At 38.6% G+C, this 15,516-nt stretch overlaps 1 protein-coding gene across 2 annotated transcripts in view; it reads left to right on the top strand.

Annotated features, from left to right (window-relative positions):
* scaf8 (SR-related CTD-associated factor 8) overlaps positions 1-15,516 on the top strand; it is a 285,205-nt gene that overhangs the window by 155,099 nt on the left and 114,590 nt on the right. The window contains exon 21 of one of the 2 annotated variants that reach the window (XR_006312547.1): positions 5,144-9,331. The exons of the other annotated variant lie outside the window; for it this stretch is intronic. The gene's annotated coding sequence lies outside the window, so the exon portion shown is untranslated. Of the gene's footprint in view, positions 1-5,143; positions 9,332-15,516 lie in introns of those variants that run through there. 2 annotated transcript variants of the gene reach the window in all.

Below are 15,516 nucleotides of genomic sequence, written 5' to 3' on the forward strand. Positions count from 1 at the left end.
ACATTCTTGATTCATATAATAGGAATCACTTTCTTAACTTTACGTTTTACATGACAGACCAGACATCCCGAAGATATAAATGCAAGTGTGCATGTCAACATTCCATTCATGCTGCCAGTTATTTAATTTTGGTGAATAGTTAATATCTATTGTTCAGAGTTTGCCATCCCAGGATCATCATTTATCTTTATTTGCCATGCAGTATTTATAAGAGTGTGACTTGAAAGCAGGAAAATGTCATTTTCAAAATTGGTTCATTTACAAACAGTATGTCCCAAGTTCACTGGAGTGTTGTCAAGCAAAATCTGACCCATATTAATAGGAAAAAGCTGGATAGCCAAGAGCTTGGTCAAAATGGTAGATGTGAGAGTACCTTAAAAGAGAGAAACAAGTTGAGGAAGAGGCCTACGGCACTGACAAAATCCCATCCACGGTGGAACAATTAAAATTCGGGATGGTCAAGTTATCAGAATTAAGGCAGCTTAAATTGCTGATTAGATTAGATTAGATTACTTAGTGTGGAAACAGGCCCTTCAGCCCAACAAGTCCACACCGACCCGCCGCAGCGCAACCCACCAGATCCACACCCCCACATTTACCCCTTCACCTAATACTATGGGCAATTTAGCATGGCCAATTCACCTAACCTGCACATTATAGCCTCAGAGACCCAGGTTCAATTCCCGTCTCAGGCGACTCTCTGTGTGGAGTTGCACATTCTCCCCGTGTCTGCGTGGGTTTCCTCCCTGAGGGCTAAAGTGCTGGAGAAGAATATGGAATGCCAGAACAGATTAGCTCAAGATTTGGGAGGCAATAATTTGATCATGAAGTTTGTGGAGAGACAAGAGGTAGTAGATTATATATTTTCACTGAATGTAGGTGTAATCCAGCTTCAGTCAGGGTCCTCATGTTCATATTTGTGTACATGATTATGATGGTCAAATAATTCAACAGTGCACTGAACTCTAGTAACCTGCTACAAAATAAAAATCAATTAGGTGAAAATGAGGACAGCAGATGCTGGAGATCAGAGTTAAGAATGTGGTGCTGGAAAAGTACAGCAGGTCAGGCAGCATCAGGAATGAGTCAAGACTTATGCCCGAAACATCAATTCTCCTGCTCCTCAGATACTGCCTGAACTGCTGTGCTTTTTCAGCACCACACACTCGACACAAAATAAAAATCAAAACGGCTAGTGGATTGTTAGCCTTTACAACACAAAAGCTAAACTATAAAGTGGAGAAAATCATCTTGCAGCTGAACAAAAACCCTAGTAGCACTTGAAATAATGACTACATGTTGCAGTTGGCAAAGCAAGGTGGCTTGCCATTAGTGAAGAGGTCTCACTGATCTGTTTCTGCCACCATGAGGTGGTACTGCAGCTGCTTCCAGTATTCCATACTGGACATTCTTGGAGCAGAAGTGATGTCACTGGGCAACCTACTGAAGCAACCAATCATCTTTGACGATTTTTACATTGCCAAATGGCACAAAATTATAAATACTTTTAAAAATGCTTTATGTAAGCCACGCTGAAGATTAGAAATATATATCTATATGAAGGTAGAAGGTAAAATATGCTAAATTCTTTATTTATTTTAAAATAATTTTAAAGAATTAACTCATTCTTTTAACATCACTCCATGAATGTAACATAACATCTATTATAGGCAAATTCTGCTCTTCATCAAATTTTGTTAAATCCCATCACCATTACAAAACTAATAATACGTGCTTGAATGAAGTGTAATGTTTTGAGGTTTTTAACAGTAATTTGGAGGGGGAGGATTGAAATTTAATAATTGCTACATTTGCAAACTGGTGGGAGGCAGATGAAAGTGTCTGCTGTACAACTTGTGACAGATTGTGAGTGATAAGCAAGAGCTTTAGGATTTCTCTACCACTGCACAAGCACTTAATTTGTGGTCAGATGCAGTGGACAATGACAAAATACTGGTCCTTCATTTTCAAGGAGGGTCCTCCCCTATTGCTTGGCCTGCAAAGTCCCGGGTCTTAAATTACCTTGGGAGGAATACAGTACGGACTTACTGAAATGTTACCGGAGCTAAATTATGAGAAACAATTGCATCGACTCACATTTCATTTGGAGATTGTACGGACTGCAGATGCTGGAAAGTCAGAGTTAATAAAGTATGGAGCTGGAAACAGCATAGCAGGTCAAGCAGCATGAGAGGCACATGCGACTCTACCTTTTAGTTTGGAACCTTTCATCAGGACTAGATGAGTCCTGATGAAAGGTTCCAAACTGAAACGTCAATTCACCTGCTCCTCCAAATGCTGCTTGACCTGCTGTGCTTTTCCCAGCTCCATACTTTATCCACAATCACGTTTCATTTAAAGTCAGGCAATTCAGACCAGCTGCTTGGGAGCTCTTCTTCATTACAAACGATGGTTAAAAAAATGATAAATTCCATGTCACAAAAGTCAGTAGATCCATGTTCAATTAAAATTTTAAATCTGGGATTGATTTTTTCCCAAACATATAAAATCTGACATTTAAAAAAATTTAATGTCAGCAATTGTGACTATGAAAACATTGTTTGAGACAGCTGTTTCACAGACTCATCAAAGAACAGCCTGCTGTAGTTGTACTCATTCGGTCACACCTTATAATAAAAGCCCTAGTTGACATCAACAGTATTGGGGATATCCTATCTCACGAGCAGGGCAGAACCATAAGATGTCATATACAGAAGGGAATTGTCCTGGCAATCCTCAATATTGACTCTGGGTGCCATAATGTCGCATGCCTTTGGATCAAACACGGCCAAGGAAAGTTTATTCTAGTTACATCGACTGCGGCGTCTTAGCTGATGAATCAGTCCTGTTCCATTTTGAATACCACGTGGAAGAAGCAAAGATACAAAATATACACTGGATGGGTGACTTAAATGTCATTGCAAAAGTCTTGAAGTAGAATCAGAAGCTCATCAAGTCCTAAAGAATATAGTTTCTGGATGGTCTGCAGGAGAAGTTGTGGAAACAAGGGGGAATCATCTACTTAACCAAGTTGCAAATGCATCTGACCATTGCACAGTCTTTATGGAGAAAACATTCCATTTTTGTATTGAGGATACTCAACATTTTGTTTAATGGCATTGTAAGTAGGAGATTTCAAACACGTGAAGCAACTTAAAATTGGCACAATTGAATCTCTGGTTCCCAACCCTTTAAGGCCTGACATGTCCCCAGCTTTGCTATTACCATCGAGAGAATTATCCCCATTTCAATGATGACTGCAGAGATCCAGGAGCAATATCAGGTATACCTAAAAATTCGGGATCAAGCTGGCGAGGCTGTAATACTAAAGAAGCTGCATGTCAAACAGTGATAGTAACAAATGATGGACATGGCTAAGCTCTGTAATCTTGCCATATCCATTTGTGAATGGTTGTGAATAATTAAGCAACTAACTAAAGTAAGAGGTTCCACCTTTATACCCATCTTCAATAATGGGAGTGCCCAACACATTGGAGCAAAAGCCAAAGCATGAAACATTACAGTATCCTTTAGCCAGAAACGCTAAATGTGCAATTCATTTTGGTTACACCTTGAGGTTCCCACATCACAAGGCAGTTTTCAGCAAATTCAACTCACTCCTTGTGATATCAAGAAATGTCTAAAGGCACTAAATATTGAAAAAAACCAAGGTTCCTGACAACATTCTGGTAATAGGACTGAAGATTGTGTTCCGGATCTAGCCCCATCTCTTGTCAAGCTGTTCCAGTATGGCCACAACATAGGCATCTACCTAATGAAGTGGAATATTGCCCAGCTACATCTAGTCCACAAAATGCAAGACAAAATCAACCCAGCTAATGACCGTCCCACCAGTCTACTATCTGTTATAAGCTAAGTAATAGATGGGATTGTTGACAGTGCTATAAGCAGTACTTACTCAACAATACCTACTCACTGACACTCCGTTTGACTTCTTCAAGGCCACTTAACTTCTATTACAACGTTTTCCCAAATATATAAACTTTAGAGGGAAGATTACCTCAATATCAAGACAGCATTTAATAACGTGTGGCTTAAAAGAGCTTTGAAAAACTCATGTCAGTATGAATAATTGGAAGTGTGCTAAATTCTCCACACTTTCTGTACTGGTTGGAGTCATATCTAACACATAAGAAGTTGGTGTAGTTTTTGGAAGTCAGTCATCTCAGTCGTAGAATACCACTGCTGGAGGTATTAGGCTAGGCCCAGCCATCTTTAGCTGCTTTATTAATAACCTTCCATCCACCATCAGGTAAAAAGTGATGTTCACTGATGGCACAATGTTCAGGGCCATTAGTGGCTTCTTGGATATGAGGCTGAACATGTTTTAAACGTAACCTGGAAAGTTTTTCGGCTTGGGCTGCTAAGTGGCAGGTGACATTATAATGCACAAATTCCAGGCAAAGACCATCTCTAACGAAAGAGAATCGAACCATGTCTTTATGACATTTACTGGCATTGTTGCTGAATTCCCCCAACTTTAACTTCCTGGCATTACCATTATCCAGAATCTGAACTGGACCAGTCATATAAATACTCAGGCCACAGAAGCAAGTCAGAGGCCTGGAGTTCTGCAACATGTAACTCACCTCCTGAGCTCTCAAAGTCTTCCCACCAACTACAATACATTAGTCAGGATTGAATTGAAATTTTGTTCATTTGCCTGAATAGGTGCAGCTCAAACAACACCAAAGAAGTTCGACATCATCCTAGACAAAGCAGCCCACTTGATTCGCACTTCCACACCTGCAGTAGTATCAACATATACAAGATGAACTGAAGCAACTCAATAAGACTTTTTTTTTTTAGCAATTTCCCAATCTGTGACCTCAATCACCCAGAAGGACAAGAGTTGCAAAGGCGTTTCCAAATCACACACCTTCCAGAAGTGGAATTATTTTGCCATTTTCTTCTATTATTGCTAGATCAATATCCCGGAACTCCCTTCCTAATAACTCTAGGAGCATATGCAACCATAGACTATTGATTTAAGAAGCAGCTCACTGTCATCATTACAAGGCCAATTAGGAATGGACAATAAATAGCAAGATTTTCCCAGTCATTAATGTGAATGCTGTTATGTTTCAGAGTCTTTGAAATGTTTTCCTTTGTCTTTTCCTAGAATGTTGGAGAATTAAGAAAACAGTATCTGGAAGGGAGATGCTGTTCAACCTTCAGACAGTGAGCAGTCCCTCTAGCTGATTTTGCAGGAGCATTGCTTGAATACTTGTGGAACTGGCTTCAAGAAGAATATTAGTGTTAGTGGCCTGAGGATTTGGTAGAGACTTTGCTGATGAAATTTCTCTAGTGTTCTTATGGGTTGCTGATACAAAGTATACTAAAATTTGGTGACAGCAACTACCCTGTACACTAAAACTTTTGCTGACTTACAGAAGTCTTTGTTATTAAACATGCACCTAAGCAGACTTTGCATTGACCTAACTCCTTCAAACACACAATCCAGGAGGGGTGCCAGTTTTTTTGATTTGGGAATGCCTACATAAAATTTAATATTTCTTCTGGCAGAAAAAGGATACTTTTTATAGTTACATGATGTTCAGCTTTGTCAGCAGTAGGGTGCCATTTACATTGGCCTTTCTGATTCTATTTTTCCCATTAGTGCTTTTCTAAATATTGGAATCACAATCAATCCTAGCATTAAACTCCACCAAAATGGTAATCTTGTTATATTTTGGGATAGCAGTGAAGACAAGGTTAGAATAGAAATGTTCTGTTGTCTTCATTAGAGTTGAAGGTTCGTGAATAAACATTGATACACGACATTTGGTTATCACTGAGCTGTAGGTGAGGTGTAATTTTTATACAACTGGGACATTCTGTCAGTGCATCACAGATCTTATTCCAGATGACAAAACCAATCCATGGACATGTATTTAATCTGTCTGTTTCAGCATAAAATTTATCCTATACATGTTTACTCAGCTACCATTCCCTGGAAGGCTGGATTTCATTGCGGGCATTGTTGTCTATGTAGACTCTTGGTAACTCATGTGGTACATTTTGAAGTTCCACTTTCAGGATGGTCAGTTTCAAGATTATCCATGAGTACTTACTCGTTTCAAGTTGCAAAATTCAAAGTTTTCTTTCTTTAATAAGCAAAAACATGCTCTAACAGGGTGTGGAGGAGGTGATCCAGCCTATTTTTAGTGCATTCTTATTAGCGCATACCCCTCCCTATCCTTTGGGGTGACCAGAGGGTAGAAGACTTTTCAGTTTCAAATGTTGCTGCCCAAACGCACCTCTGTTCCAATACAGGTGCCCATAAGACTCTGTTGCTTGTGTGCACATTTCTGACCCAGCACTACCAGATTCACAATTCTATCACTGTTGCCAATTCTCCATCAACATGGAATTTAGCAAATCAAACCTGGTAGAAACCGGGATGTGATTCTACTTGATGCATAGGACATTGTCCACACAACCTCAACGGATTGATGGTCAGATCGAGATCAGCTCACCATCTTCTGCCTTTGTGGCTGGGTAGACATACAGACTTCCTTTGTCTAATCTGTTAATGCATTAATGGACAGCAGTCTTTTTGGCACCTTTTATCATTGCTACCGTGGATAGCCCTACCATGAGTATGGAGCTCTGAACAACATTGTTCAAGGGATCATTGATACAATCAAGCCTCTTCACTATGCCAAAGTGCTGTGGAGGAAGATGAGCAGAATAGTCGGCAGAATTTGTACCTGAATGGGCATTTCTACTGCTGATTTTGAATTTGCTGCTTTAACAACCAGCCACACCACCTGGTTCTAGTAACTCAGTATTTTTTTCATCAGCATCATTCAATCTGCAATATTTGGGAATGTCGCAAATAATTCATTTCAGATGGGATGTTTTAAAGTGGTGCACCTTTGCTGTTAGCAGAAGAGGCCAATCCTTCAGAGGCAGGTTCTGCTGTAGGTGCTCTAAATGGAGTTTTGTGTCATTGTGAGTTGTTTTCAGTGTTGGCACTTCTTGCGAAGCTGCTACAGTTGTTCATCTTAGTGGTACACTCAATTGACCGGAGCTATGATCACTTTCCTCTGTCACCAGCTAGTGGCTTCTAGTTGTGATGATCATTGTTTAGGCCCTTTACTTCATGATTGCATGCATCCTCAAAGAGCAGCTTTTGCTTTCCCATTGGTTGTCTGACTTTGGCTGCCTTAACATACAGAACATCCTTGGGCATGCAACCATCTTTCGTCTTCCACACATGCCCAAGCCAATGAAGGTAACCAACTAGAAGTTCTGCATTTGAGAGGACTGCTTCGTTTGTGAGTTTCTACATGTAATGTCCCACAAATAGTGAAGATGGAATTTTTTGATTGTTTGATAATTGTAAGTCATCCATGATTCAAAGCCATAAAACAAGATGGTGAGAACATAGACCTTTAACCATCAACTTGAACTTAGTCCATGTGTATTTCTTGAGTTGGCCAAAGATATCTGCCTTCCTTACATGTGTATCAAGCTCTTCATCAAGAGGCTATGTCAATATTATAATTCTAATATTAGTAAGATAATGTACCACTGGAGCTCACTTTCTTTGTTTTATCTGCTTCAAACATTAATGAGATGCTCCAGTTAATGTTAATTTCCAGAACAATTGGAAAGATTAAAGAATGCCAAATGTTCCAAAAACTTATGATACCCCATATTTGGGAGTGGAAAAAAATAGCCCTCTGGTTTCTTCTTTTTCTGGTTCCAAATGTTCAAGCTAATGGATCATTCACTAACATGAGGGGGAATCATGCTTTTTCTACATTTTAATGCAGCCATTTGAGTTCATGCTAATAACCTTCAGTTCAAGGTAAAAACATCGATCCTTAATTTATAATTGGCAATATAGCAGGAGCGTTTTGCAAATCTCAAAGATAGTGAGCAATTTCATGATCTTCAACGAGAAGTTAACATCTCTCAATTTACAACCGATTGAAGCATTGTTTGATGGTGATTCCCAGTATCAATTTGCAGTAATGGCGTTAAATTGTCTAAGCAGCCAATCACATGAAATAATTTTCACACACTTCAAACAAATATTGGGACGTCACATGGTGTATGAATCTGAAATATTATTAAAACACACCTTTTAAATTTAATTATTTTGAAAATGTAGTTTGAATGAGACGTTTTCTGAAATTCCACATTTTGTACAGGAGCAGATTAGTGGATTCAGCTTTTGTTATTATTTAGATTGCTGTTAAGCATCCAGTTGTACCTCATTGAGTAGTGCTTAATTTTTAACAAAGTTTCATAATAGTTGTATTATATTAGAAAATGTAAGCTGTCAACAAAAAGCAATTACTTGTTTAATTGCTGGCTGAGTGGAGAGAGAGCTTTGGTGGGTGCTGTGTACAAAAGTCTACAAATAGTCTCAGGTAGAACAATGAATGAAAGACTGAAACTTCAGGATTTCTGTGTTGATCTGTGTTTGTACCAAATCCTGAAGTTGCAGTTAGGCTCTGAGGAATAATACTGGTAAACACTGACAGTTCACCATCAAAACCCCACAAAACAATAGCTAGAGTCTACCACTCGCTATATCCAGAACTCACTACTGCTGAGCTATCTGAGAATAAACTGGCACCCTGCGACACACATCATCTTTTAGAGGCTGGTGTGATCTAAACAAGCACTTGTCAGTCTGAGGTTTCCCTAAAGAATACATGACATTTGTCCCAGATGAGGCAGATAAAGGGAAACTGGCATCTCATTTTACCTATAGGGTGGTGCAGACCGTAGATGCCCTCTTCACCCATGACCAACTGAGAAGTCACGCCATCAGATCCTGCAAGCCTGAGCAGAGATTGCCACCCAGTCTGTGATCTCTGACGTTTGGAAGACTACTGACTGCCTGTCCTAAGGTTTGGCAATTCTGGGCTAGACAAGAACTTGCAAGAAAGGGAGGACTCAGTATCGTGATCCAAGTTGATACCATTGACATAGAACTAGGAAAGAGGTTCTGTTGGAGAAGTATGAGAAGCTAGGCACTAATTTACAAAGCAGAACCTTATAAGTAATAAACTGAAGATTGTAATTTATGCCATGTGCAAATTGGCATAAAACGAATATTTTGAAATGAATGCATGGCTCAAAGACTGCTTTAAGAAAAGTTGGTTCCAGCTGTGGGGCACTGACAGTGGTGCTGGGGAGGTGGGATCCATCTGAACCATGCACGGATTGATGTTCTAGTGAGTGGCTTAGCTAGGGAAGTAAAGAGGGCTTACAAATAAGTAAGGATTAAAGGATCAAGCTTGGGTAGATATAGCAAATATAAAGGTATAGAGTCAGGAGAGCAAAACAGTAACACGAGAAATCAATCTCAGAATGGCAGGAAGGGATCAAAGGATACAACTAAGTGTGCACCATCAGTCAAGACCAGAAATTACAAAAATGAAAAGAAAAAGCTCTGGAACTGAATACCAGAGCATTTATTAGAAAAAAACTAAATAAATTGATAGCATAGTCTGAATAAATAAATATGATCTGATTGCCATTTTGGAGGTATGGCTGTAGGATGGCATGGATTGGGTCCTGAATATTTAGAGACTTATGATATTCAAGAAGAATAGAAAGCTAGGCAAAGAAGGAGGTGCAACACTCTAAATTGAAGTTGGCATTGGTGTAATAATTAGAGATCACCTTGGTTCAGGAGATTAGGGTTAGTGTGGAAGAGGGCATGGAATAAGAGAGGGAAAGTAGTCAATAGTGGGACAGGAATAATTGTGTGTGGTTTTAATCTATACATCAACTGGAATAATCAGATTAGCAGTGATAGTCTAAATGAGGAGTTCATTGTTTTTGAGGTAGTTTCTCAGAGTAGCACACACTGGAACCAACCAGAAAGCAGATGATCCTGATCCTTACATAATATTAACTAATGACTTCAAAATAAAGGCATTTCTAGGCAGCAGCAATTACAATATGATTGAATTTTACATCTAATTTGAAAACGAGAAAAGTAGTAATTTAATTTTTTTGGGTATAAAAGCTGAACTAGCTGAAGTGAACTCTTATTAGACTTGGAGACAGATGAATGGTGAAGCAGTCACAGACGTTTAAGGGAATACTTCAGAATAAGTATATTTAAATTGTAAAGGAAAAATCCAGAGGGAGGACCCACAATCTGATTAAATAAGGAAGTTAAGGCAAACATCAAACTTGAGGGAAAAGGTCACTCTTGTGCAAGATGAAGGCAGCTTAGGTGATCCGTCAGAGTATAAAGAAAGGCAGAGAATGACTGAAAGGCTAATTAGGAGAAAGAAATTAGAATACGAGAGGAACCTAGCTGGAAATGTAAAAACAAATGACAAGTGTTTCTCCAGGTACATAAAACAAAAGAGCAATTGAATGTTGGTCCTCTAGAACATTAGAATGGGGAGTTATAAGGAAATGGATGAAATGAACAAATATTTTGCTTGCCTTTATATTGTGTTAATTATATTGCTCTTAATATTATGTTAAGGGGAATCAAAGACATGGTAGCTAAACTTGGAGATGAGACAATGATTTGTTCTATAGAGAACGCAGTAAGATTGCAGATGGTTGTGGGTAAGTTAAATGAATGAGCAAAAATTTGACAGATGAAATATAAAGTGGGAAAATGTAAAGTAGTTCGCTTTAGCGGAAAAATATAAAAGCGTACAACTTAATTGTAGAATTGATGCTGAATTCTAAGATGCGGAGGAATTTGGATGTCATAGTGTAAGAATCACAATAAGTAATTATTCAGGTACAGCAAATAATGCAAAAAGCTAATGGAATGTTGTCCTTTATTATGAGAATAATTACAAGTATTTCTACAGCGCTTTGTTTTTATTTCAGATCTTCAGCAATTGCAGTATTTTGCTTTTTGAAAAGTAAAGATGTTCTGTTTCAGATATACAAGACATTGCAGAGACCATATCTCAATTACTGTGCAATTTTGATCTCCTTATTTCAGGAAGGATTTAAATGCATTGGATGCAGTTCCAAGAAGGTTTACTAAATTGAACAAGGTTGTCTTATGGGGTTAGGTTATACAGAATGGGTTTGTTTTCACTGGAGTATAGAAGAATAAGGGATGAATTGACTGAAATATAAAAGGTTTTGAACAGTCTTGACAAAATTAGGAGCCTCCTTCCTAGGGCAAAGATCAGGATTTATTTTTTGTCTCGGAGCAGTGTGCAATTTGGAACTCTGCCTTAATGGAGTTGGGGTCAGTGAATAATTTTAAGACAAACATAGGTAGACTCTTATTAAGCAAAAGAATCAAAGGTTATCAAGGCTGGATGAGAATGTAGAGTTCAAGACCATTAGCCATGCTGTTATTTAATGACAGAGCAGGCTCAAGGGGTCGAGTGGCCTACCGCTACTCCTAATTTGTATTCATGTAAGCTCTTCGGGTGTATTGGTGCTAACGTTGGGTGGCTATTCTGCATAACAGTCATGCAACAAACTGATTGATTAATCAGAATCCTATCCCTCAGCTAACATCCCATACACCTCCATTAGAGGACATCTTGTTCCACCAACTGAATAGACTCATTTGAGGTGGGAGCATCATGGTATACAAGCGAGAGGAATGTCCTTCTGAGTTCTCTATGTTGATCTGGATCCCATGAAATCTTGTGGCTACATGAGATGGAAATGTTCATCTCAATTTTGTGGAGAGAAAATTATGCTTTCATTCTGTTGACATCTTAACTAGCAATGCCATTAATAGGGTAGACTGAGAACAGATCTTGCAACTCAGAGATATGAGAAACTATGCATGATGAACAGTAACAGAACTGTACTCCACCACAACCTGTGATCTGATGCCCTAACACATTTCTCACTCCCCAATTACGAAGCAGATTGATCAATGAGAAATGCAAAAGAGCATGGCTTGACCATCACTATTAGTCAAGACATTGTAAAAAAGGTGCTTAAATTTTCTATGACACCTTACTTTTCTCAGTTTGATAGGCACCCTTCAATCTCCCTTCATCCCAGTTCAGTGTTTCTAAATGATATGCTTTGCCTACTAGTTTTAAAAGGTATTAATGAATTTAAAATGCAAGTGTTTGGTTATGTAAAAGGTGATGCAGAATTGCAGCCTTGGAATGGGCACAGTGGTAGTGGTTTGGAAATAGACTTGAAAATGAATCTTGAGTGGTGCCACGTAATGGTGAGACAATAACCCAAAGTAGTTGAAATTGTAAGTGTTAAGATGATGACTTCAACATTGCAGGACAGACAGAAAATGGAAGGGTGTCCTTGTAAATAATATTTTGCCCAACTTTGATTCTTAGGATCCAATTTTGAGCATATAAAATTTAAAGATGGCCAGAGGATCAAAACCAGAAAATCAGAATCAGAAAATTAGAATTCAGTGTTTGTATATTTAAGTAAAATTCACAAAGATATCACTGGGTTTATTTAATGTATTTATATCAGTACAGTTTAGGAAAAGTTCCACTTATTAATGAGCTTTGATGTGATACTGCAGTATGTAATGAATGGCCACTTGGTTATTTCTGTAACCACCAGTTATAGGTGGTGTGACCAGCAGTACTTGGCATTAGCATTGTACAGTTTAAAATGCTCTTTCCAAGACACAAGCCAACTTTGTATGATAGAACTGATAATTATATTGTTGGATATTTTTCACCATATAGTGGACAAAATAATGCCTTGTCAAAGTTCTTTTATTACAATTTAAGGAAATCCTAATTGCAGCACTGCAATATTACCATATAATATGTATTTGAGTTATTATTTATTAGACATTGCATTGTTACTGATGAATTATGTTCACAATATCTACAGGAGTGTTACATCTCTGTAAAGTGTATTTCAATCTTGGAGTATATTAATAAAAGACTGCTTCATTCCAATTATTGTTTGTAGACACTTTTCTAATCCTGATCTAGCAACTTAAAAACAATTCATACTTGTCACTCATTTCAAACTTTGGCCACCATTACAACAGGGAAAAAAAGTACAGCTAGCGTAACATAGGAAACTAAACAGGGGACCTAGAATGAAGAAACTGAGGTATTATTAACAAACTTAGTTTAGTATTATATAATCAATTGAAACTGAAGTTTAGGTGGTGTAACAAGTAGTGTGGTTTAGTTTTATACAATAATCACGTGACTGTGTTTTACTGTTAAGGTGTGAGAGCACAATTACTATATTATTTCTAATCGATCTGTGATGGTGAATTGTGCAACAATGGCACAATTTAGGTTTATGCAGCTAGTCCGTGAGACTGTTGAATTATTTTTTATAGTCAATGTATGTAATAGTGGTGTTCAATTTTAGATTGTGGGTACCATTGACTAGGCCAGCATTTGTACTCAAAAGTGCAATAATTATTACTGCATAATCTTTGATAGTAGAATGGTGGGTGGCACGGTAGCACAGTGGTTAGCACTGCTGCCTCACAGCGCCAGAGACCCGGGTTCAATTCCCGCCTCAGGCAACTGACTGTGTGGAGTTTGCACGTTCTCCCCGTGTCTGCGTGGGTTTCCTCCGGGTGCTCCGGTTTCCTCCCACAATCCAAAAATGTGCAGGTTAGGTGAATTGGCCATGCTAAATTGCCCATAGTGTTAGGTGAAGGGGTAAATGTAGAAGAATGGGTCTGGGTGGGTTACGCTTCGGCGGGTCGGTGTGGACTTGTTGGGCCGAAGGGCCTGTTTCCACACTGTAAGTAATCTAATCTAATCTAATTCGATTTGTTACAATCAGGACTATGTGCTCGTTGATCTGGTGGACTTTAGTTTTATATAGTAGTGGTTGTGTGTAACCTTGAGGTTTTGGCTCATTTCGTGTAACTGGTGTATAATCTTATTCCACTTCCACATGTCATTTACTGTATTCATTGCTCCTGATGCTGTCTCCTCTACACTAGGGAGACAGGACGTCTACTTGCAGAGCGCTTCAGAGAATATCTCTGGGACACCTGCACCAACCAATCCCATCTCCTCATGGCTGAGCACTTCAACTCCCTCTCCCACTCCACCAAGGGCGTGCAGGTCCTGGGCCGCCTCCATCTCCACTCCCCAACCACCCGACACCTGGAAGAAGAACGCATCATTTTCCACTTCAGGACCCTCCAACCCCAAGGCATCAATGTGGATTTCACCAGTTTCCTCATTTCCCCTCCCCCACCTTGTCCCAGTTCCAACCTTTCAACTTGCATGGCCCTCATGACCTGTTCTACCTGCCCATCTTCCTTCTCACCCTCCTCTCCAACCTATCACCGTTACCCCCACCTCCATCTATCTACCACATTCTTAGCTACCTTCTCCATCAGCCACACCATGCTCCCATGTATCTTACCACCCCTCGGCTCACAGCCTCATTCTTGATGAAGGGCTTTTGCCCAAAACGTTGATTCTCCTGCTCCTTGGATGCTGCCTGACTTGCTGTGCTTATCCAGTACTACACTCTCGGCTCTAATCCTATACAGATATCTGTGATAATGCAATGTGGTTTTCTATTGTTAATTTTTCCAACACAAGACTTTAGCTTTCTAAAACTATGTATTACAGTGATTTGTATGGCCCATTTTACTATTATACAGTCAGCAGTGGGACTGGCATTTAATTTTAGATTCAGTATGTGCGACACTAAAGATTAGTTTAACACTGTTAATATGTACAATGGTACAATGTGGTTTTCTGTAGTGTGTGATTGTATTTTGTCTTTTATAGAGTGTGGCATAATTTTATACTGTTTGTGAGAGTGGTGTTCAACTTTAAAGTCAGTGCAGAGTATATGTGACAGTTTATTATTGTTGATTTCCTAAAATATTTGGGATTTAACTTTATCCAATTGGTATGTATGTCGATGGGATTTAGCTGTATACAGACAGTATATGTGACAGTTGAATTTAGATTATATAGTCAGTACACATGACCGTAGAATTTAATATTTATCACAATATGTGTGTGTGACAGTTAGTGATTTGGTTTCAACTTTGGATGTTATTTGAATGTCTCTTCAGTTAAATGTGTCCTGCCTCTACTTAAGAGTGGTGATAGTCTAACTCTAATAGATTTCTGGAGAACTCTTTCTACAAAGTATAACAGTTTGCTGTGAGATAGCACATCTCTCTGATACATACTGTTGTTTTTTGTGGAATTTAACTGATGTCCCAGTTATATTGTCATTGATAATCACAGTCTCATTATTCTATATTTTCCATCCCTACCAAGAAAAATCTGTTTCATTTTAAATTATTAAATCACCTTCTTAAACTATTCACTTGAATTGTTTACAATTTCACCATCTCCCATAAAATTTGAACTTCATAAGTTAAACCTTTGCAGTACTTTATAGTTCTTGGCAGTGTTATGTCAAGAGTGATGGTCTTCAATTTGATTACAGTGGGAACACCATTTTATGAGGTAAACAAGGCAGACTTCCAGACATCATCACTAAGCTTATAATATTCAAACTCATTTGTTCTTGCAGTATCTAATAATGTTAGAGATTTTCAATTTCTCCTGAAAG

Source organism: Chiloscyllium plagiosum, chromosome 9 (assembly GCF_004010195.1).
Source record: "Chiloscyllium plagiosum isolate BGI_BamShark_2017 chromosome 9, ASM401019v2, whole genome shotgun sequence".
NCBI classification, from domain to species: domain Eukaryota; kingdom Metazoa; phylum Chordata; class Chondrichthyes; order Orectolobiformes; family Hemiscylliidae; genus Chiloscyllium; species Chiloscyllium plagiosum.